We start from the raw sequence: 25,615 nt of genomic DNA, 5'->3' as shown, positions 1-25,615 counted from the left end.
GAGGGGTTGATGTGGGTGCCACACTGTAAGAGTGATTGTAATAGGCAGGCATTCATACTGTGCAATGTGACCTTAATCACCCCCATCTTACACTTACACATAGCCTCATGAGTATTATTAAGTGTTGTAAGTGTTGTACATGCCCTGACATTACGGATACTGCTAAACCTTGTGGGTGAGGCAAGGTAATGGTATATGTGAGCTTTAATAAAGAGTTAAAAGGCCGGCTGACTTAATTTAGTCCGACTTTTAAGAACTGCAAAGCTGATGATCTTTGCCCGCAGCACAGACACTGCAGGATTTGTATGTGTGTCTGTGACAAGGTGTCCAAAGGTTAGGCGCGGCAGGCAAAGAAAAAACAGGTCGTGTTTAGTAAAGTAAATATAGCTCCAAGAGTTAAAGAATTCGATGCAAATATAGTAACGTAAATTCTTAAAATTCCATCAATGGAACTTGGAGACCGCAACAGGCAACTGCACTTTCCAGTGGTGGTGTTGCTTTGTTGTTGTCCCGCCAGCCATCTTGGAATGACGTTGCTTCTTCCTGTTCGCACTCTGGCGCTCTCTCTGGCGTGGTACGTGGTGACGTCACCTCCTTCTGCCCGAAGATGTTCCTCCCACACTCTGTTCCACATGGCTTCCGCCATTTTGCTTTCATGACCCTCGTGCTGTTACCGCCTTTCAGGGTGAGGTGTGCGTTGCATCTTTGTTGTCTCCTGCGGGCTGGATGAGCCCTGTCGTTCTGTGCCGGCCTTGCTCCCTCCAGTTCCGCTGCCCTGCCTGGGTGAGCCTACCATTCTGCCTCGGGGCGCAGCACTCCCTCCGAATCCACTCCCCTTCCTGGAGGAGCCATGTCGTTCTGCGTCGCGTGCCGTGCTCCCTCCGGTTCAGCTGCCTTGCTTGGGCGAGCCCTACCCTTCTGCCTCGGGGCATTAATTAAAAAAATTGAATTGATGCCTCAGATTAATACGTTTTGTCACTAATCTGAAGCTTTCAAATGTTTCAATATTAACTAAATCGAGTTATTAATGAAATTCATTAATCTTGCTACATAATTGATTTATTAAAATGTTGTATTTATTTTCAAAAGGTTTTCTTTAGGTTGTGCTGCAGCAGCGACCAGCATTTTTTTTTCTTTTCATTTCTTTTTGAGGGGTGGGGTAACTTCACAGTCTTGCACCATACAAGAGTATATAGCTGCAGAATGAAGGCTCCCACAGCGTAGCTCACACAGGGGAGCTCACACAGCGTAGCTCACACAGGGTAGCTCACACAGCGTAGCTCACACAGCGTAGCTCACACAGGGTAGCTCACACAGGGTTGCTCACACAGCGTAGCTCACACAGGGTAGCTCACACAGGGGAGCTCACACAGGGTAGCTCACACAGGGGAGCTCACACAGCGTAGCTCACACAGCGTAGCTCACACAGGGTAGCTCACACAGGGGAGCTCACACAGGGGAGCTCACACAGGGGAGCTCACACAGCGTAGCTCACACAGCGTAGCTCACACAGGGTAGCTCACACAGGGTAGCTCACACAGGGTAGCTCACACAGGGGAGCTCACACAGGGGAGCTCACACAGCGTAGCTCACACAGGGTAGCTCACACAGGGTAGCTCACACAGGGTAGCTCACACAGGGGAGCTCACACAGCGTAGCTCACACAGCGTAGCTCACACAGGGTAGCTCACACAGGGTTGCTCACACAGCGTAGCTCACCCAGCGTAGCTCACACAACGTAGCTCACACAGGGGAGCTCACACAGCGTAGCTCCCACAGCGTAGCTCACACAGGGTAGCACACACAACGTAGCTCACACAGGGGAGCTCACACAGCGTAGCTCACACAGCGTAGCTCACACAGGGTAGTTCGCAAAGGGTAGCTCACACAGCGTAGCTCACACAGGGTGGCTCACACAGGGTAGCTCACACAGGGTTGCTCACCCAGCGTAGCTCACCCAGCGTAGCTCACCCAGCATAGCTCACACAACGTAGCTCACACAGGGTAGCTCACACAGGGTAGCTCACACAGGGTAGCTCACACAGGGTTGCTCACCCAGCGTAGCTCACCCAGCATAGCTCACACAACGTAGCTCACACAGGGGAGCTCACACAGCGTAGCTCACACAGCGTAGCTCACACAGGGTAGCTCACACAGGGTAGCTCACACAGGGTACCTCACACAGGGTAGCTCACACAGGGTAGCTCACACAGGGTAGCTCACGCAGCGTAGCTCACACAGGGTAGCTCACACAGGGTAGCTCACACAGGGTAGCTCACGCAGCGTAGCTCACACTGGGTAGCTCACACAGGGTAGCTCACACAGGGTAGCTCACACAGCGTAGCTCACACAGGGTAGCTCACACAGGGTTGCTCACACAGTGTACCTCACACAGTGTACCTCACACAGGGTAGCACACACAGGGTAGTGCTGTGTGCGCAACTCGTAATTTACACAGTGCTTCATTCCCCCTCAACACCCCTACCATGTGATCATAATACCCCACCAACCTTAGGTTTAGGGTTAGGTTATTGTTGTGTGTATTTAAAATTACTGCCAATACCCCACGAACCTTAGGTTTAGGGTTAGGTTATTATGAAATAAACTTAGTTTAAGTACCTACATTTATGACACTTATCATGTGATCGGGCTGTAGCATATAATGATGACGTTGATTACGAGTTGCGCATGCAGCACTACCCTGTGTGAGTTACCCTGTGAGAGCTACACTGTGGGAGCCTTCGTTCTGCAGCTATACCCCTCTCTGGCCCAGTAAATCTCTCTGGTCCCAGTGAATTAACTTTGTTCGTTACTTGTTTCCATGTTTTGTTTCTTAATGTTTTTTGGCCCTGTGAATTGTTGAATATTTTCTGTTTTTTTTTTTTCAATTTCAAATCAATTTTGTCTTTGTGGAAATTTGTTTTCCTTTATTTTTTTCATTCATATTTGAATCAAGGTCGGAGTCTGCAGAAGCCAGACATGTTAACTCTAAAGTGTTCACACCAGTGAGACCCCTGCTGAAAAACCTTGGGATTGATGAAAAACTTTAACCTAGACCACTAGATTTTAATCTGGGGGGGGGGGGGGGGGGGAGTTGCTGGTGACAGATCAAGATTTTTGCACATGGCTGACAGCTACGCCACTGACCTAGACTTAAGGGCTATGCACACCAGGAGCGAAGCAAACGACACAAATACAGCACAAGTACATAAAAAAAACACAACTGTAGCTAGTCATGAAAAGAAAACACTGTCTGCTTTTGTGGAGACAAAATAAAATAAATAAAACAAAGAAAAAGTCTGGGTACACCACACACTAAAAAAATTCAATTATTATTCATTTAACAGTGAATGTTTATATGTGATCTGGTTAACATGTAAATTATTCAAAATGAATATATCTACACATTTCTTTGTAATTACTGAGAATTAGTTTAATATACTTTTTTGTATTGATTTTCAGTTTTAATAAAATCTTCAGTTAGTTTGTGAATGTGATTATTATTATTGGTCAACATTATTAAAACAAAGAAGTGTCATTTTACAGAAATACGAAACCAGTTTATGGTGCTCACTGTCACTGACTAAAATTAAGGTGAAATAAAGAGTGATAGACATACCATCCATTTTCAATTGTTCTGCTATTTCTTACCATATGGCATCTTTCTTTTTATTGTCTTTATAACCACGGATACTGGCATCATAAAAAACATTATATTTTTTGACTTTAATAATTAAATTCTCATTAATGTCCATTTCTTTTTTTGTTCTGTGGTAATTTCTGCGTGAAGGAGACATTCATAGTCTGACAGCCTCTCCTTTGACTCTCTCGAGTAATGACGTGTTGTGTACAGACTCGAGAAGGCTCGCGCAGACAAACCGTCACCCATGGGAAGCCATAGTTCGATACTATTATGTTTGTCTATTACTTATTTCTGTTCACTATACCACTCATTTATCTTTGCCAAAAGGAAGTTCTAAATCTTGACTTTAGGCGTTGCGAATCTATTTATAATGAGATGCAAATTCGGATCTTTCCTGTATCATGAACAGTAATTTATGCTATTCGTAAACTTGCAGTGATATAATTATGGGAGCTGCAAATCGCATGCAAAAATTCTACGAAGGACAGAGGCTACGAATTCACAGTATTTACAAACACGTAAGTAATATTAGTACATAGAGCCCAATGTCTTTCCAAAAAACACTGAAAACTCATCTAATTCGACTATTTATTTTATTAAATCTTTTCACGTATTATTTAAAGAGACATTACGTTTGTTTATGATGATGTACATTGGACTACCATTTACATTTTTGGGGGTAAAATGAAGAACAAATATCCCACCCAGTTATTCTGCAAATGGATACAATTTGGGGTCCCAACACTACAAACCAGCCTCTTTTTGATAGGCCTACAGTACTTCAACATAGACGTTTATTGGTCAGATCTATGTAAGTAACTGTTAAAGAAAGAAAGAAAGGGGAAGCTGTAATTTTCCAACAGGCAAAGGACTCCACATTTCAAGAACAAGAATGTTAGGTATCAGTTTGGCAATGCATCCACTGGGACAGATCAAATACTACAGGCAATGTTTTTTTTTTTTTTTTTTTTTTTTTTGCTATTCAGTTCCTTTGGTAGGCCTGATTAAAACACAGCACAAAAGAAAGGTATACCTGGAGTGACCCTAGTAAAGCATGAACAGTAAAAGGATTAGCATGTCATTATTCACTTACAGCAGCAGAAATGTAGTGTGCATTGTTACATTTCCACTGCAAACTCAGTGAGGATTGCAGGCTGGGACAAATCAGTCTATCCAATCCAAATTAACGGAGGAAGTGTCCTAAACAATGTGTCTGTATTCATAGGACATGTCAAGCCTTGGATAGTGCTGTCTGTTGGAAGCCATTTTGTGTGTTGTTTGCAGCAGAACCCGGTATAATCCATGGGCCAAGACCAGAAATTTTCAAGATGGCTGCACCCCCCTGTCAGACTAAGGTTTTGGTATCATTTTGTTCCTTAACATGTCTAGATTCCAAGCTGAGTTTCCGTTTGGCTTGGCAACAGTATATTCTAAATTTACTTATCATATCTGAAAATACGTTTCTTTTTTTAAAATTAATTTTCTGAGATGGATTCAGTTTCACCAACCTACAAAATCAGTTTACTTTAAACAAGTATTATGTATCATGTTTATAAAGATAATGATACTGCTTATCCTGATTTTAGGTTTTTTTATGCTGTATAAATTGCATTTATGGTCAAATACTGTAGTCGATAAAAGCAGGGTGCTGGAGTCAAGCTCTGGTTTTAAACAAAAAATGTGTACTTTAAACAGTCATCCTTTAAGGCATGATCGAGGTCAAAATAAATAAATCTATGAAAGGGTTGTTGTCCTCCAGTTCCAAACCAACACTGAACTGTGAATTGTCTTTTAATACAAATGTGTGTGATAGAGAGAGAGAGTGTGTATGTATGTGAGTGAGTGAGAGAGAGAGTGTGTATGTGTGTGTGTGAGAGAAAGAGAGAGACAGACAGACAGACTGAGTGGTGGAGTAAATTATCCTATCACCCTCCCTGTTTCTTAGCTGCAGGTTATTCTGCCCCATAACTGCTGTACAAAAAAGACTGCAGTCGTGGGAAAGCAAAGTTAGAATTGTTTATATGTCAGTATCACTGTCATCCTCAGATTATCGGTCACTTTGGCAATGTATAGAGTTTTCACAGCTCTGCCCACACTTGCAGTGTTCTGTGCAAGCTAGCATGTTGGTGATGCAGGAGCTACAGACTCCATTACATTCCCCTGAACAGCCACAGTTGACAAGCTGCATGAGGGCATTTGTAGCTGTCAAGATATCTATCCAATTGAAAGTGAGATCCCCTTCAACCACAGTCCACCCATGTCCAGCAGGGTCCGGTATAGTTGGTTTGGCTTCAAGAGCACATCTCCATATGTCAGCCTGGTAGTTTGCCGTTTGTATGTGCTTATTTAATGCAGCTCTGCATGGTGGTAACTGGTTGATATGAAGATTTCTGCTGCAGAAGAGTTTGTAACAGCACTCAATAACATCAACTCCTGCTTTACCATTCAAGGAACAGACAAAAGCCTCACAAAACTTGATTAGCTCTTTGCTTCTATTAAACTCTGCCCCAGTTTGCTCATTGACTGACAATATCCTGCATTCTTCCCCTTTCCATGGAATGCACTGGTTGTGTCACAGCCTGTGAAAGCATGTATTCCTGGTCGAGCTTTACACACAGACATGCTCAAGTTCTGGCAGATGTTGGTCAACGGCTTATTTTTCCACCTGAGATTGCCACCACTAACCTTCGACCAGACATTGTCTTGTGGTCTGGATCAGCACGCCTTGCTCACCTGGTAGAGTTAACAGTGCCATGGGAGGATGCTGTAGATGAGGCGTATGAGAGGAAGAAACTGCGGTATGCTCAACTAGCCACTGAAGTGGAACAGAGAGGATGGAGAGTCCGGGTTTACCCAGTGGAGGTGGGTTGTCGAGGATTTGTGGCACACTCTACAACCCGGTTTCTCAGAGACGTCGCACAGTGAAGAACTTATCTGAAGCAGCAGAGAGGAGCAGCAATTGGCTGTGGTTGAGACGGAAAGATTCTGGCTAGGGATCTCAAGCACAATAGAAAGAAAGAAACGCTGATGTTCAGGTAAGTAAGCTGGGCTGAGTTGAGTGGGGGACGGAGGGGGGTGATGCTGGGACGCCAGAATCACCGTCGAGCCCTCTTGTGGTGTCGTGGGCTAGTCGACGAAACACTGAGGATGGAAGGTGCCCACTTGAAGACCCCAGAGATGTACCCTACTTAGCACAATCCAGACGGTTGTCATGCTGATGCGCTGGGGAGGTCGCACTGTGGTCGATCCCCGGAGCCAGCATCGCAGCCGTTGTGTGTGCTGATGCGCCAGGGAGGCAAAATAAGCTGATCCCTGGAGCCAGCATTACACTTCAGCCATTAACACCAGACAGAAGGATATCTACATCATCATATGGAAGGAAACGTAAATGGATGGAGACACAGATGGATCACATTAGTTTACTGTAAAGCTACGTCTTAGTTGGTGCTTATCTTGGCGAGAGCCGAGTTCAAACCAGCATGAAGTTTTAACATCTACTCTCATGTAATGGAAATCGCACATAGTTTTCACATCTAAAAATCAGGCATGTATTCTTGTTCCTGTGTGTATCACAATTCTTACGAATGTCCTTCTGCAAAAAGCAAGCCAGGACTAGCACATCTGTGTCTGGAGTCTTGATCAGTACAGTGGTGTTTCCCTCATCAGCTGCATGTTTGCATTGCAGAAACATACGAGTATCTGCCTCCTCATGTGTACACTCCAATGCCTCTATAACCTAATGCCAAACCCTCCCATTGTTGGTATAAAATTTATGGCAGTGTATGCTCAATCCATAATAGATAATATGGCTACCAAACATTTCTGCATATTTATCTTTGGTCATGAAGGAAGAACTGGATAAGAGCTGTCTTGTTGGCATCATAGAATAGGAACTTCTTCCATTGCTTTGGAAATGTTTGGGTAATGTTGCTGATTTTAATCACACATCTTCCACTGCTAGTATGACAACAGTGGCTTTGATGAAGTTTTTTCTGTATTCATCAGCAACAATATCCACTCGAGAAGATCCCTTGGAGAACTGTAAGGCTTTATCCAGAACTACCATGGCAAGGTCAGCAAAAGGCTCCGGGAGGCGAGTAATAGATTGCAGCAAAGCCATCAGATTGAAGAAACATGCAGCCTGGTACGGAATTACATCAGCTGGGTTGACACCCTTTTCAATTAAATCACCCAGCTTGCGCTTGGCAGTTTTGCACAACATACCATCTGCAGTTGTTAACGCCTAAGGAACAGGTCCAAGTGAATGTTTCATCCCATTTCGTAGATCCCTCTGACAAGTCTGTGCATTTACCACCATTCGTGCAAAGAGGTTCCGATCAGCTTTGATGATGACTACGTGCCCAGAGACTTTGGCTTTGGCTGCTTTTTGTAAATCGGCAAAGGATTTCAACTTCAACTTGGGGAGTGGAGCATAAAAGGAAGTTTCCTTTGTTAAGAGTCACGTCTTTACAAACTGAGATAAGGCTTCCTTGCCCTTTGTGTGTACTTGCAGTAAGTCTGCTGAGACTTGAGGGCCTGCCTTTATCCTGGATGTTCATCCAAACTTTCAAAGGGGTTGACAAAATTCCTTAATGAATTAAGCACTTTGAGAACCTTGTCACTGTCATGGTTCAGCCTTGATTGGCTTGTCTCTTTATGTGTTGTGTAGCTTTCATTGTCATTTATTCCTGCCATGTACCAACAGTTTTCAGTCATGTTTACCCGTTCATGTGCAGTCAGCATCCATCGCTCCACAGCTCCTTTTTGCAGACTGAAACCAACAATGCCTCCCTTTGATTTTGTGTCTTTGTTGATGGTCTGGTCAATGGCCTGGTCAATGGGAACCTGTACTAATGACATTGAAGAAGAAATACAACATTTTTGACATGATTGTAAGCATCAGGACGACTCTCTTATAGTGTCACCATCTGAGACCAGTACAGGCAGTGTGTGTAAAGTGCTGCACAATCCAGGACTTGCTTAAACTAGTAAGTGTGCTAGAAATGGAGCTGGAGGAAATGAGACAGCAACAGGAGCTTGAGGAGCTGCCACACCCACAATTCATGGAAGTCTGCACCCCTAGCAGACTGAAAGACACCAGGGAGATGGAAGAGGGTCGAAACAGCTGGGTTCAGATAAGCAGAAGCAGGGAAAAAAAGAAACTTCGTTAAACACAGCCACCAGAAATCCAAACATCCAACAAATTTGAGCCACTTCAAAATTTCGATGACCAAAACCAACATCAAGAGAATGAAAGGAACAACATCCAGGACCCTATATACAGTGCTGTCCAGGCAGCAAAAAGAAGGGAGGTCATGCTTGTTGGGGACTCCATATTGAGAAACACAGCAAGTTCAGTTCGCAGTTTGGACCCCCTCACTACAACAGTGTGCTGCCTTCCAGGAGCCTCTCAAGCACATCACTGAGAACGTGGACAGGCTCCTAGAACGAACAGGAGACGACCCAGTAGTAATCGTCCACATCGGTACAAACAACATTGGAAGAGACAGGCCAAGATCCCTGCAAAACAAATTCAGAGAGCTAGGAAGGAAATTAAAAGACAAGACCAAAACTGTTGTATTTTCTGCGATACTGTTTGCAAGGTGCAAAGGACCATATGGACAGCTGGAAATACAAAATCAAAATGCATGGCTGAAATCGTGGTAAACACAGGAAGGCTTAATCTTTCTTGAGCATTGGAGCACATTCTACAACAAGGACCATCTATATAGGTGGGACGGACTGCACTTAAACAGAAAGGGAACCAATCTACTCGGAGAAAGGATCCTTGAGGAGGTCCAGAAGCATTTAAACTAGAAAGGAAGGGGGGAGAAAACAAAAAAACAGAAGGGAGACCACATCAAAACAAAGGCAACAACTCAGGTAAGACAGCTATTAAATATATTTATCTTAATGCTAGAAGTCTGAGAAACAAAATGTTAGAACTTGAAGCTACTGCCCTAACAAGTAACTACGATGTGATAGGTGTTACAGAAACTTGGTTGTCTGAGAGTGATGGAGACGAATATAATATTAGTGGGTACACACTGTATAGGAAAGACAGGCAGGACAGAAGAGGCGGAGGGGTAGCGCTATACATAAGAAATAGTCTTGAAGCCCAGGTGTTAAATATGTACAAAGAAAACAACGCCGAATCAATATGGGTCAGAATAATGGACAGAAATTCAAAGGGAATAATAATAGGAGCATGCTATAGACCGCCTAATTCAGACGCCGAGCAAAATAATCTGTTATACAATGACATTAGAAATGCGTATAGAAAAGGAGAATCCATACTAATGGATTGGATTTCAACTTCCCCCATATAAAATGGGAAAACCCGGTAGGGAGCACGACGGACGACATTGAAATGGTGGAAATGACAAATGATTTAGTCTTTTCAAATAACAAAGACAGAATAATTAAAACAGAGGTCAGAGAGCCATTGGCAAACTCAGACCACAACATGGTCTCATTTGAAGTGTTTTTTAAAAACCCAAAAGTAATGACTAAAGCTAAGGTTTACAATTTTAGAAAAGCAAACTATGAAGATATGAAACAGAGACTAACAGAAGTAGATTGGAGTAAAATAGAGAAAACATCCACAGAAAAAGGATGGCTGTTTTTTAAAAATGTAGTACTAGAGGCGCAAAACAATTACATCCCAAAAGTAGACAAATCTAAATCTAAAACAAAATGGCCAAAATGGTTTAATAGATCAATTAAAAAAAAAATATTCAGTGAAAAAAGGCACTTTACAGAGCATTTAAAAGGGACCAAAAACAAAGTACACAGAAAGAGTACTTGGAACTGCAAACACAAGTCAAAAAGGAAGTTAGAAAGGCCAAGAGAGAGATAGAAATCAATATTGCTAAGGGGGCTAAAACCAATTCCAAAATGTTTTTCCAATATTATAACAGCAAGAGAACATTCAAAGAGGAGGTTAAATGTCTAAGAGACACAAATGGCAAAATCATAGACGAAGAAAAAAAATAGCATAACCTTAAAAGCCATCTACCTGGCTTGTTTAAAAGTACAGACTAGGGGCTTTCCAATGACGTATTTATTGTGTGTATGCGGTACTCCTAGCCGGAGCTACGATCATCTGAAGGTAAGCCCCTCATGATGTGACAGAGTTCACAGCTTAGGTTTCGTTTTGAGTCCATTGCTCTTATCAGACATTGTTAAGGGCAAATAAATTCTAAAAAAACACTTACATGCATGTGGCGGAGTGTCCCGCCCCTATTTATTATTATTTGTATTATTGTTTGCGGCGCGGATAACAGCGGCACGTATTTCTTATTATTTATAATTTAAAACCTGTGAGGATGCGTGACTGATCAGCTACTGATTATTTAACTAGCTGACAATCACGCATCCTTAGCAAACTCGTGCAGACTGTGGCCGAGGGGTAATAAGATAATTAACAGCTAGTTAACCCCTCGGCCAGAGTATAAGAACCTGCAGCTGTCCGTGCTGTGGGGTGGAGTGTAGAGAGGAGAGTACGGGAGAGCGGAGAGAGAGAGAGAGCGAGGCGAATATAAAAAGAACAATTGCTATTTTTAAAAATATACTTGTTTCTGTTTGTTTGGCCATCTCGCCTTTTTGTTTTGTGTTTTGTTATTGTTTAAATCTTTTGTTTTCAGTTACTTCCTGGTCCATGACATCACCACACCGCACCACTGCAAGCCATCCTGCCACCTCCATCTCCACCTCCACCAGCAGAGGGTGAATACCTGCTGGTTCCCTCTCCACTTCCACCAGCAGAGGGTGAATGCCTGCTGGTTCTGCCTCAACCGCCGTGGGAGGACTGCTTGCCCCTCCCACCTCCACCAGCAGAGGGTGAATGCCTGCTGGTTCCGCCTCAACCGTCGTGGGAGGACTGCTTGCCGCTCCCAGCTCCACCAGCAGAGGGTGAATGCCTGCTGGTTCCATCTCAAGCGCCGTGGGAGGACTGCTTGCCCCTCCCACCTCCACCAGCAGAGGGTGAATACCTGCTGGTTCTGCCTCAACCGTCGTGGGAGGACTGCTTACCGCTCCCAGCTCCACCAGCAGAGGGTGAATTCCTGCTGGTTCCGCCTCAACCGCCGTGGGAGGATTGCTTGCCCCTCCCACCTCCACCAGCAGAGGGTGAATACCTGCTGGTTCCGCTTCAACCGTCGTGGGAGGACTGCTTGCCGCTCCCAGCTCCACCAGCAGAGGGTGAATACCTGCTGGTTCCACCTCAACCGCCATGGGAGGACTGCTTGCCCCTCCCACCTCCACCAGCAGAGGGTGAATACCTGCTGGTTCCATCTCCACCTCCACCAGCAGAGGGTGAATACCTGCTGGTTCCACATCCACCGTCATGGGAAGGACTGCTCCTGCCCTGCCTCGCACCGCCCAAGGATGCCTGCCTCGCACCGCCCAAGGATGCCTGCCTCGCACCGCCCAAGGATGCCTGCCTCACACCGCCCAAGGATGCCTGCCTCGCACCGCCCAAGGATGCCTGCCTCTCACCGCCCAAGGATGCCTGTTGTTCCGCATCGCCTGGGGCTGCCTGTTGCTCCGCATCGCCTGGGGCTGCCTGTTGCTCTGCATCACCTGGAGAGCCACCAGTTACAGGGTTCAAGGGAGAAGTGGAGCTCCCGCTGCCGCCTCCATGGCCAGGGGCTCCCCTCCCGAGTTCGCCTCCCGAGGGTCCGCTGCTGTTGCTGTCGCCTCCCGAGGGTCCGCTGCTGCTGCCGTCGCCTCCCGAGGGTCCTGTTTTGCCTGGGGTCGCTACCAGTCCTACCATGCGGCTGCGCACAAGGGGGGGCATGTGTGGCGGAGTGTCCCGTCTTTAGGGAATAAGGGGGGGAGGTGGCCGAAAAGGTCATGTGTGCTGCGCACAAGGGGGGGCATGTGTGGCGGAGTGTCCCGCCCCTATTTATTATTATTTGTATTATTGTTTGCGGCGTGGATAACAGCGCCGCATATTTTTTATTATTTATAATTTAAAACCCGTGAGGATGCGTGACTGATCAGCTACTGATTATTTAACTAGCTGACAGTCACGCATCCTTACCAAACGCGTGCAGACTGTGGCCGAGGGGTAATAAGATAATTAACAGCTAGTTAACCCCTCGGCCAGAGTATAAGAACCTGCAGCTCTCCGTGCTGTGGGGTGGAGTGTAGAGAGGAGAGTACCGGAGAGCGGAGAGAGAAAGCGAGGAGAATATAAAAAGAACAATTGCTATTTTTAAAAATATATTTGTTTCTGTTTGTTTGGCCATCGCGCCTTTTTGTTTTGTGTTTTGTTATTGTTTAAATCTTTTGTTTTTGGTTTGTTTATTTAATAAATCCACGCTGAGTGCCGTTACATTCAGCTTCACCCGCCCATCCACTGTTTTGGTTCAGTTACTTCCTGGTCTGTGACGTCACCACACCTCACCACTGCAGGCCATCCTGCCACAATGCATAAACAAACAAATGCTAAGTGCCGGAGTCAGGGCGCCCACGACAGGTACTGCGGTTCGGACACCGAGCGTGTGCACATGACGCATGGCTCGTGTCTCGCCGTGTCGTAAATGCCGTATCGATATCGTAAAGTAATAATGCAAAAGAGTTTTAAGTGCCGTGCGTCGTAAGTCGAAGTGTTGTAAGTCGAGGAGCGCCTGTACACAGGCAAGTAGCATGCATAATTGGTCCTGTCATAAGAGTGCATCCAGGGGAGCATATCTTTCACACAGTCCAAATATGCTTCCTAGTTGCCTTCTCGAGTTGCCCTGATAAATGACAAAAGCAGAGTTACCATTTCTATGTAGGAGCGCCAGAATTCTGCCACTAGGCCATTGTCGATCTTACAGAATTCTAGGAATGACTGATGTAAAGCATCAAACTTGGGCATTGAACTGCCCTCGAATCTCCCTAATAACATCTACTAATGGCTGAAATTCTGTGTCATCGTGATTGCATTCCTCAAGCTATTGTCAAAATGCTTCACACTGAAGTGGCATTAGGGCTTCCATCATAACGTTATGTATGCAGACAGCTCTGTTGTAGTGACGGCCTTCTAGCACTCCATTGATAGATCCCAATCCAATGATTTCAGATTCTAGAAGGTTGTCCCTGAGTCCAGCATTTGCAAAGCGTTTCCCTATTACAGTAGGGTACATGCTATGTGAAAACCTCCCATGCAAGGCACAAAGCGCTTGAATTCCATAGGGTTCTTTCAGATGACAGCTACTGCTTTTGCATAGATGGCCTGATCAGAAACCACGACGACATAGTTTATGCTTGACTTCAAAATTTGGGATGCCAGAAGGCAAAAAATCTTTGGAAGGGATGACAGATTTTATTCTTAAGACTCTCAGTTCTGTACTCAGGAGCTTCAATTCCTTCATCCAACAACAATTCTATGTCACGTTGTTGAACATATGACATAGAGAGAAATTCTGTTTCATGTATAACTCTCTTTTGGATCTCCTCTGCCAAATGGTAATATGATGTTAATACATCATATACCTTACTGACCCTTTGATCTTTTTGATGTGTGATTACAATATTATACTTGCTGCTGATATGGAAAAACACATTCAGAGCAGTTTAATGATACTAGGCAGCAAGTATTGGGACCGCCACCCAACTTGTAGTGAGCACTGTAGCTTATGTTCAAGTGCAGTATAATTTTGGATACTGCCTCATCCTGCTGGACCACGTGCATTGAAGCTGTTTTCTGATTGCTCAATGCCCTAGTTGACGCATGTCAAATCGCCAAAAATAGGATTCTATCCTATTTATTTCGAGTCGCTCCAGTGCCGCCCTGGTGCCACTCCTGCGTCACCTGTCTCGTCGCCTGTTGTGTGAAATACTTATCAAAAGTATAGGTTGTGTTAATTTTGACGCATTGCTGCACAGTTCCGTTTGTCGCATTGTGTCTGGTGGGTATGAGCCTTTGCTCAAACCTGACGAACGTTACTATATATATATATATATATATATATATATATATATATATATATATATATATATATACTGTATATTGTAACGTTATATATATATATATATATATATATATATATATATATATAACAGTATTACAATAGGTAAAATGAAGATGGAACACAATGCATTGTACAGCTAGATTGTTTTCATTTAACGAACAAAAAAAAATGTTATTTTAGTTCTTCAACCCTTGTATGTATAGACGTTATTCTTCGGGCACCCTCTACTGTAGCAAACCACAACTCATCTCCTGCTATTTATTTGAAAATAATGCTAGAGATCTTGCTAAGAAGACGCAACAAATATTTAAATGAGTATATTGCAGCTCTTTTCATTAACATATTTTCTCTTAGTACATACGACAAAACGTATACAAGAATTGCGGTATGTTTGCACTGCAACTAGCCCATCTACACCTACCCCTCAGTGTTTTAATGTAATAGTACTGGAAGGGAGTTCCAGTGGCTTGGATATACACAAAACAGAACATGAATTTTTAGGTTGAAAATAATAAAAGGATAGCTGAACTCCCTTAATCAATACATTACTATAAGAATACAAACCTATACTTTCATGCTGAAATTTCAAATACTGTTCACTACTGTTTTGTCATTTCTATTCTGTGAACAAAGCATTTGGTGGAAAAGATACATTTTCACTGCTAGAGGAGCATCTGCATTTGATCACCCAAACAAACTTTATATAGAAATTACAAACAGGCTAAAGGTTTTTTTAAAAAAAATATGTATCCACCTGCCTTTATTTTTCACATAACAAATGTAAACAAAATAATATTTGAAAAAGCTGTGAGCCATATTTTCAGTCTTTAATTAAGACTTATTTTTATAAAACTTTTTTCTATAATTTTTTAACACATAAAGGGAAAATAACTGAAGTATATAAAATAAAATAAAAATCTGGTGTAATTTTATTTAAACATGTACATTAATTAACATGTTGATAAGAAAAACAAATGTGTGTGTGTGGGGGGGCTAGTGGGAGGTACAGGAGATAACATTGATCACCACCTAACCTAACCTAACCTCACCTTGTGCAAAGATAAGTCATGTGACCAGTTTCTTCTCTTCCCTTCAAAAGCACAATGGACTAGAGATTCGCAACGTGTCATACAACAGTTGTGTAAATAAACTCCCATCTCCTAGCAATGCATAGTCATAGTGAGAAAATGCTTATCAGTGAATGCTTTCTCATACTTCCCCCCAAAACTGAGATACAATAACAGCTCTTAACATTATGTTTGAACCTAAATACATGCTTGCTTTGTTCTTAATTAAGAAAATACAAAGGTGTTACTGATTATGTTATTAATACAGTACTTACTTTGTACTGTACTAACACAACCTATTGCTCAAATACATGTGGCACTAACAATGCAATAGTATTAAAGTCTTGCAATAGTTACTTTTGTACAATAAGGGCCCCTGTTACAGTATGTCTATTGAATGGAGCAAGCCACATCACCACCAATGTTATGTTAAAGCTGCAATATCCAAATTCATGTTTGTTTAGGGGTGTGCCACTCTGGTCCTGGAGAGCCCTTCTATTCCAGTTTTAAAAGGTACAGTATAATGAAACAATAGTTTAGTACCCAAATAGAGGTTTAATGGGTTCAAATAAGTAATTAAGGACATGGTTTAGAATGGAAGGTTCCTATATCTTGTATTTACTATCTGTTTGTTTGTTTACATTCCCAAATATTGTTTTAAGTTGTAGGGAAACAAAATTATGCCCCTTGGAAATCTGCTTTACCCAATGTCACTCTGTTTTCCAAATTGCACTACAATGAAGCAGGTACTGTACATTACAGATTTTGAAATACTAACCAACCCATTCATCTTGTGCTGAAGTGAAATAAAGCAGCTGGGTAGACAGGCCAGCACATGGTAACATCGAGATCAAGTCATAAAAAGTATGACAAAGTATTAACACTGAATATTATTATTATTTATTATTATTATTTATTTCTTAGCAGACGCCCTTATCCAGGGTGACTTACAATCGTAAGCAAATACATTTCAAGTGAATAGTAACAAAACAGAATTGTTAAACATATAGTTACCATTCTTTTAAAAACAATATTAAGAAATTATTACCTGAAATAATTCTTCAAAAAAACTATTGCACCATGACACATGCATGCTGGTAAGCTCTCATACACTATGCTGCAAAATCAATTGCTTCACTGATCTGTTACTAAGTAGACGAAAGTCTAATAATACATGTGCTTGAAACAAACATTCATATATTCGACTTTATAATGAACAAAACTGATTGAATTACTACTTTTACCAGAAATAAACACTTTACAAGGGTTCCAAAAAAAATAGCATTATACATCCCCACGTGTTGCTACAGCTGTTTAAATAACATATCTGTAATTTTTCTTTTCATTGTTAACATCAAAACTTTTTACACTTACAACGTTAAAGTCTGTTCCAAAGCTCTTTTCCATACGTCCGCTCTTGTGCACTGATCGTGTAAGGATTATTGCCCACATTGTCAAACAGATAACACAGCAATAACGATCCATGATGTGGTACGGAACAGAAAAAACAGAGCAGTTGTTATGTTTATTTATTTATTTATTTTTAATCATTCTTCCTGCATTGATTTAGACTGAGGACAGATCTCAACTCCAGTGCACTAGAGAAGCCATTTTGAAAATAACTTTGAAACAGAGTTTAAAGTTTTAAATGTAGAAAGTTGTCAGGATGTTGAAAAGAAAGATTACATGTATTATTGAAGCAGTTGTAGCAACACATGGGGATGTGTAACGCTATATTTTTTGCAACCCCACGACTTACTCTTTAAGGCTTATTGGTGGTCACCAATACATTCCATGTAAAAGCCCAACACTAATGTTACACATATGAAACTAAATCTTATGTGTTAGAATACCTTAGTTTTATAGAGACTCGCAGGAGAAATTAATATCTAAAGAATGTGGTACCAAAAATCGGTAGGAAATAGACATAGATACCAATGCTTATTGACTCTGCATTTCCCCCAGGCACTTTCAATTCACGTGAATGAGCTAAATGGCTCTTCAGCTAGGATTTGGCTCCAGTTACAGTGACTTTGTCTAATATTGGAGCCTCTGCAGCTTTCAATTGAGAGAACAATACTTAATAACAACTGGTGTGTGGTTAAAAAAATGTTTTGGGTTTTTTCCAAGACCTGAACTTATGGTATTCTTTTTTTTAACATGTTTTGTTTTGTTTTTTAAAAAATGTTGTACCAACACAAAACAGATGTTTGAATGAAATGGCTCCATCCTCGTAGCGTAAGTGACTGATCAATTCACCTGAACGGAGGTCCATGCATTTGTTCAACTGGAGTCAAGACAGACTTTTTTTTTTTTAACTTTTTCAAAACAGATAACACCAATCAAACTGAAAACAGACCTAGTACTATAAAAACAACATATTTCTACTCGACATACTAAAATATACTCTAGACGCACCCATTTGTATTTAATTTTCAGATGGTAAACCTAATAACTTATTCTACAAAAATAACTTTTCACCTGCTGCATATCTTTTTGATTATGCTTTTGGTCCCGTAAATAGTATGAATATTGATAGCAAGCCATTCTTTATTCCTGTGTTTATTTAAATACACCCCTGAGAGAGCTGACTGATATTCATAGACTGTCTGTAGACCCACGTTAGTTCCCACTCTCCCTTATCAGTTGAATCACTCATCCCACTAGTTAGAGCAGCACAGTCAACACTGTTATGTTATCATTAGAGCATTATACAATGGTACATGTATGTCTCCTAAAACACTAAACCTATACTCTGTGTATGGTTTTAGAAATCAAATATAACTACTTTTGCCTGTAAATACAGAAAACATACCTATTAAGTCTCATGACTCATTTTCGAAAGTTTGGGGTCTCAATTTTAATCATTCCCACCCAAGAAAAATATTGCATTTAAATTAGATTTTTAAAAATATCACTTGTCACCCATGCATACATATGTATGTTGTCCTTAGCACAAAACATTATAGCAAATAATGTGCTTTGAAATAGTGACAACTGTTCAACTGTGCCATTAAGACAAATCACTTTAAAATTGTACAATGTTTGTTGATAGGGGTTTGTCTGTTTTGTCCCCGTGTGATGTGATGAAGAGATGGTGTGTACTTACGCTGTGTATTACAACATTTTATTGTTGCTTAGTTAATGCTTGTGTGTAACTTCAATTCCTACGCTCCTCCTCCCTCGCCAATGCAACACAGTGCAGAGTTTCTAGCGCTCTGCCACGAACAACCAAACTACGACTACAGCTGCGGCTTGAATCTATCTTAGGATATTCTTATGTTTCACAAAGAAAACCGAATTGCCATTACTGTGACAGGTTAGAGCTTTGTAAACAAACGTGGCTGTGGTTGAAGAAAGGAATTATCAATTTTCCTGGCAGTGTCTGTAAACTGAAAGCCAGAGAAAGAGACTGGAATCAGCCAACTTGTAAAAATCCAGCTCGGCGCCTCGGCTACGGCCAATGGAGGGCTTCTTAGTAATGGTAAGCGCTTTATTTCTCGGGTTGTAATAAAGATCGCGTTATTTATCTAGACATTGTTTTGTTTCTTTTATTACTGTACTTAACTTCGTGTCGGCATAATTGTTGTTGCGAAGACTTGAATCGCTTTCGTGTTTCTTCTGTTTTTGATTGACAGTGACTGATTTTCAGCGCTTGAAATCCAAGTACCCCCCGTCTAAATTAGTTATATATATATATATATATATATATATATATATATATATATATATATATATATATATATATGTATAAACTATTAGAAGAATAAGCATTTAGAAATGTAATACTCTTTTTTACCACTCACTGCTGCATGCTAGGCAAACATTATTAATTTGAAGTGTTACACGTTTTAACATAATAATGTACATTTGTCTGCTGTTTTATTTTACCCATCTATCTGTCTACGCGAAGCTAATGAATTAGCTGTACAATTGACAACAATTTTTATGTTGTTTTGCAGCCATTTCTAATGGATGTTTTTAACATTACTCAGTCTGAATGTAGCTTGTTTGATCTTGCAGAAACGATGACTTTTTTTTTTTTATCTCAATTGCAAATTCACAACTTTTTTTTTTTTTTGCCAGAGGTGCGTTTTGGAATTTCCTGGTGAGATGAGCTTAGCTTTTTGTTTATTTAAGTGATTAAATAATGTCCAAATGCATTCCCGTGTTTAGACTATTTGCATGTAGCATACATACTACAGTACCACATTAATTTACTGTGAAAATATTGTCAAAGATTACATCACAGCCTTGGTGTCACAACGTCATGCCACAACATTATATTCAGTACTGCAGAATATTCCTCACATGCTTCCGTGAAAAACTGCTCAAGTGTAGAGTAAGCAAATTGTATTTATTAAGTTACCGATTTGAGGGTGAGGTAATATGTACTGCTAATCTGTTATCAATGTGGTTAGAAATCATTTTTAATAGCTTAAATGGGTCAGTCTCCAATAACATTTGTTCAAGTTTATCTAGATTATGAAACTTTATTTTATTAAAATACATGTTTTTAAATGTTTGATAAGTTATACACGTAAAAAAACAAACAAAGAAAAGTCTTCAGGTAAAACATGGATAAACATTAAATAAAAAAAAATTAAAATACGGTGTGACTTTATCGGAAATCATTATTTCGAGAAAATTGCCCCCTCTAGACCTCTGAAACCCACAGGGCTGCATTTCCTCTGTCAAGGCCACAGACAAATAGGATGTTGGCTTGTCTGAAGAAACAAGAACTCAGACAGTAAGAATGGTCTCTTCTTCGAAAATCCCGGCTTCCTGTTTTTACCACATTGTAGAATGTTGCTATGGTAATCAAATTACTTACTTTAGTATTTTGTTTGTCCTGCAAAGTCAAAACTAAACCTCTTCATTGAATTGCAGGATTCTGGAGCAAATCTTCTAGTACATTAAAAGTGTCTACAGATTATAGCTTTGGTGTGATGTTAGTTGACATCGACAATTACAGTTTTAGATTTATAACTGTGATTGTCTTTCCCCAAGCCCAAAACAGCATTTGCACCTGCTACAGTAGTCTCCTCATATAAGGAAAACCTCCTAAGACAACACTTTGGCTAAGAGAACACCCTTGTGGATCCCATTGTGAATGCTCTGCCTAAAGGAACAGGAACTTTGCTTAAAATAACATCTTTTTGGCACTGCTAGCGATTCATTCACAACTGATACAGTAGTGTTTTGTAACCTGATAACCTCATCGCTACAAAATGACATGTAAACAAACGTCGAAACGCGCCGCTGTTTCTCTTGCTACTAAAAGTTGGCAATTGTTCGAGCTCTTGAACAATACTTGAATCAAACACAAGTCGCCGAGACATTTGGTGTTTTCCGTTCTGGTGAGTTGCTTAATTTTGTGCGTGTCTTGAATATTGCTCCTGTGCATGTATTCATAATTAATCTAGAGCTGCTGCTGCATTTTTTAATGTGTATAGGGGTGATTTGTTAATTTAGTTTGACAGAATATTAACGTTTGTTTGTCTGTTACTTTTATTATTCTAGTTTATTAACATACACTTGCCTATTGCTTTCCTCTTATTCTATTAATTTCATATGTTGATGCACATGCATGATGACAAGTAGTACATATTTACAGCAGTGTGGAGTAGTGGTTAGAGCTCTGGACTCTTGACCGGAGGGTCGTGGGTTCAATCCCAGCTGGGGGATGCTGCTGCTGTACCCTTGAGCAAGGTACTTTACCTAGATTGCTCCAGTAAAAACCCAACTGTATAAATGGGTAATTGTATGTAAAAATAATGTGATATCTTGTAACAATTGTAAGTCGCCCTGGATAAGGGCGTCTGCTAAGAAATAAATAATAAAAATAATAATAATAATAATAATAATAATTTATTTATGTATTGATTCATATTGTGTCTGGTGGTCAACTCTGTCTTGGAGAACACTTCTGCTCAGAGAACACTTCACTTGCTTCCCGAGGGGTGTTCTCTTAGCTGGAGACGACTGTATATTACAACTTAAGCCCCTTTCACACTGGCATGCTCTACCTGGGTCAGGACCCGGTGTCATGCAGGTTGGCTACACGATTTCACACTGCTTTTGATAAAGCAGGGTTGATCTTGGTGACAGACGCAAGTAAACAATGTGTGTATCAATGCCCTGGAAGCAGCTTGTTACGGACGCTTCCATCCAAGCTTCTCTGGATTGAACCGTCAGCCAAAATGTTGAAAATGTTTCTTCATGCCTGCTGCAATCTGGCTTGTGGTGTGTCTCAAAGAACAAAAATATGGCTAAACAGAATAAACAAAAACGTTCTTTGTGGAAGTGAAACCTTCATGCAGGCGTGTCTGTTTGTTTGTTATTTCACCGGCTTAAGAATGGCCATCATGTATTTTGTCTCTCTCAACCCGGGTCAAAGTATGTCGACCCATATCCTGAGGTGGGTCGCTGGGACCCGGGTCAACCAAGGTGCGACTCAGGTACATGGTTTCACACGACTTGGGATTGTGACCTGGGTAGCCAGAATTTGGGTCTGGACCCTGGTAGGAGTGCCAGTGTGAAAGGGGCTTTAGTTTGTTTGCTTTTGACCCAGCTGCAAAGTGAATAAACATGAATGATGTTTTATTTTGTTCAGTTGTAAAGAATGTGTCTGTGACTGGAGTTATGGATAACAGGAACAGGGAGAATTGTCATTCGTCATGATAAGATGCAACCATATTCACAGGAGGTACAACAGGTAAGTGGAACAAATAACACAGCAAGGTTTTACTAGTGATGAGCGATTAATCGAAAATACAGCTCATTTCCGATTATTAAATTAAACACCGAAACCAACTTCGAACAATTAATAAACTGCACAGTTTCAATTATTATACTATAAAACTTCACATTTTCTTTATGGTCACTCTTCATAAAAGTTACTTCCACATTTCAGCCACTTTCAATTCCAGCGGTTCGCTTCAGGCAACCACTGAAGCTGCTCTCACTATGGGATCTGTAGTCAAGGGAACCTCAAGACCCGCCCTCCTGTAAAGCTTCCATAATGCATACAAACAGCGTCACAAACAAAAACATACAGGGAGTGTAGCGTATCAGAACTCTTCGTTATAAATACTTATCAGAGAAAGAAGGTGAGCGAGTGTTCAAATATTGTTCATAAATACAAACTATTTGCATTTTCTTTACACATTTATCAATCACCTTTGTAGGGAAATAAATTTGACGAATGATATTTTTATCAAAAATATTTCATGTGTATGAAGGAAAATAATATTAATACAATCGTATAAACATTAGATACAAGCAAGCAAAGACGCACAGGTCACAGCATGCCCTAATGTATACGTTTGTATCATAACACAGACATCTGTGGAGTAAAATAAAAGAATTGACTGACGATTCAAACAAAAACATTATATTAAATACTAGGACTATGTTAACATTTCCACCCCATTTCTTATACTCTCTTCCAATCAGTATGGATCACCTTGCTATCACACACCTTCAACACACTTCCTGGTAAGGGGGGGGGAACTTGCCCAAATCTATCACGTTCTATAGTGCGTCACATTTAAGCATTTTACAGACTATCTTAACCTAATCTGTTAGAAACTGTTTCAAACTAGTCCATTGTTTGTGGTGTTCACACATCTTGCTTAGACACCTGCTAACTTTGGCTCTGCAGATGTCTTGCTTAGCTAGTTACATGTGCTTTAAGCTGTATCAAAATATGAAAATAAAACATAGAAGTAAAGTAACTTATAATCAAATACATAATTAATACTTAATGCAGAATGTCATCTCCTACACCTAAGGCGGTGGATATTAAATTATATAAATGTAGGGTCAGTCCATATCAGATCAATCGCCCTCGAAACTGAAACGAAGGTTCATGGATGGTGATATAACTATGTATTTAAGTGAACTCCCCAGAGTTATTGTATTGTTTTACTGGGACTTTCACTTGTATGTATCTTTTATTGTTGTGTTGTTTTATCATTTTAGTTTAGTCAGCGAGACAGGTTAATAAATATATATACAGTATATATATATTTTTTAAAATAATAAACAAAAATGTTTAAAATTACTATTTCTTGTATTATGTTTCATTTAATATTATTAAATGAAATGTAATACAAGAAAGAATGGCAACCTGAAACAAAAGATTGTAAAAATAATTGTAATTATTAATTACTGACAATTATTTTTGTAATATTTAGTTTCAGGTTGCCATTCTTTCTTGTATTAAATTATATTTAATGAGTTAATAAACTTCCAGCTATGTATTATTATTATTATTATTATTATTATTATTATTATTATTATTATTATTATTATTATTATTATTATTATTATTATTATTTTCTGTTCTGCAGCATTATCAACCCTAGAGAGTTAGGGATTCAAAAGAGCTTAAGAGAAGATTTCAGGCAGTTGAGCGCAAGAGAGTGCTTTGTCAGATTGTGTGTGCTTTTCTTTATTTAAAAATGGTTTCTGTTGTAGTATTGTTTATATTGGTTACGCTGATTTAGTAGTGACTTCAGTATATGCATACTGTATGTTTTGTAGGTTTGAAAGTGCTCTTGAAAAAAGTTATTGAAGTTTTATTGTAGTTTTTAATTCGAAATAAATAAAAACGTTTAATCAGGAACCTTTTTGTGACTTTTCCCCCCTAAGAATGATGTTATTTGAATAATCGATAATCGTAATCTGGATTATTTTCAAATATTGAATTGATAATTGAATCAACTTGTAAAAGTAATAGTCGCCATCACTAGGTTTTACTCTAAAGAGTGATAACCAAGGCTTTGAAAACTTTAGGTTACTGTACAAAATACATTTTGAAAAATGATCACACTCCTAATTAAAGTAAATAGCAAAAATCTCTACTGCACAAAGCCAAGGGTACCCCCTTGCAAATCAAGTGTTACTAATCCATTACATGGGTCAGGTGCCAGTGCATATCTTAAATTTAACACAATAACCATAGCATTGTATATAATGTTGATATACAGTACAAGTTTCCTACAAGAGGTATAAATGAATGATCTACAATGAGATATGATTGTAATAGTGTGATGCTTGTACTATGGGTGTCTGCTGGTGTCCAGTAGCCATGCGTTCATGCTGGTTTTTCACAAAATGAAAATTTTAAAGTTAATCCTTGTCACTCTTTCAAGAGCAAAATCGAGACCAGGACTAAAGGAAACATTTGGAAATTAAGAGAAGATAGAGAGAATGGTGGATATATTGAATGGATTTGTTACTTTAGCCCTTCAGTATCAAAGTACTGACAAGCCAGATTCCTTTTTCATTAGCAAACGTATTTGGATAGACCCCATCAACAGAAAAATCTTGAACATTTGTTTGATATTGATGACTGTAGAACTATAACAAAACAGACTCATGTTTCATGGGATGGTCCCAAGTATAATGCGTGCAAATGCTAGAAGAAATGGGCCATGGTTTAGACATTTTACTTTATTTATTTATTGTTTTTTTTTAACTGTTCAATGGAAACTCAGCACTGTGCAGCACCCAGGGCCTACATATTTATAGCTAGAAAAACATACAATTCATAACATTTTGTTTTCCATAATGTTAGTAGCAAAAAAAAAACATCCACGTCGTTTGCTGTTCAAAAGGGTAAAAGCTGTCACTTCTGTTTGTATTTACAGTGAACAATAGGGATGTGAGGTCTTGCATAGTTTACTTAGTACAACAAAGCCTGATTTGGTATCATTACTAATGAACTACAGTGTTTACAGCAGGCCACTGTCCGTGGCATGCATGTTTTATAGTATTGTGATGATTTAAACTGTTAATTCAGGAATGTCTGCTCTTGTAAATGTACAATATACAATCATGACAGCGTGGAGTGGCCATGCTGTAATCACTGTATTGAAAACTCCAATCTGGGTTAGAGTTACTGCCTGGGATTCTTTAGTTTGCATATTAGT

The 25,615-nt window shown here is 40.2% G+C and overlaps 1 protein-coding gene across 4 annotated transcripts in view; it reads left to right on the top strand.

The window, feature by feature from the left end:
- Positions 1 to 25,615, top strand: part of fam135a (family with sequence similarity 135 member A) — a 79,274-nt gene that overhangs the window by 6,497 nt on the left and 47,162 nt on the right. For 2 of the 4 annotated variants that reach the window (XM_034004612.3, XM_034004610.3), the window contains exons 1-2: positions 18,819 to 19,158; positions 22,291 to 22,392. The exons of 1 other annotated variant lie outside the window; for it this stretch is intronic. The gene's annotated coding sequence lies outside the window, so the exon portion shown is untranslated. Of the gene's footprint in view, positions 1 to 18,818; positions 19,159 to 22,290; positions 22,393 to 25,615 lie in introns of those variants that run through there. One more of the 4 variants, XM_034004611.3, reaches the window with a different exon arrangement.

Source organism: Acipenser ruthenus, chromosome 5 (assembly GCF_902713425.1).
Source record: "Acipenser ruthenus chromosome 5, fAciRut3.2 maternal haplotype, whole genome shotgun sequence".
NCBI classification, from domain to species: domain Eukaryota; kingdom Metazoa; phylum Chordata; class Actinopteri; order Acipenseriformes; family Acipenseridae; genus Acipenser; species Acipenser ruthenus.
Note: the sequence above shows the minus strand (reverse complement) of the source record. Positions and strands in the feature narration are given on the sequence as shown.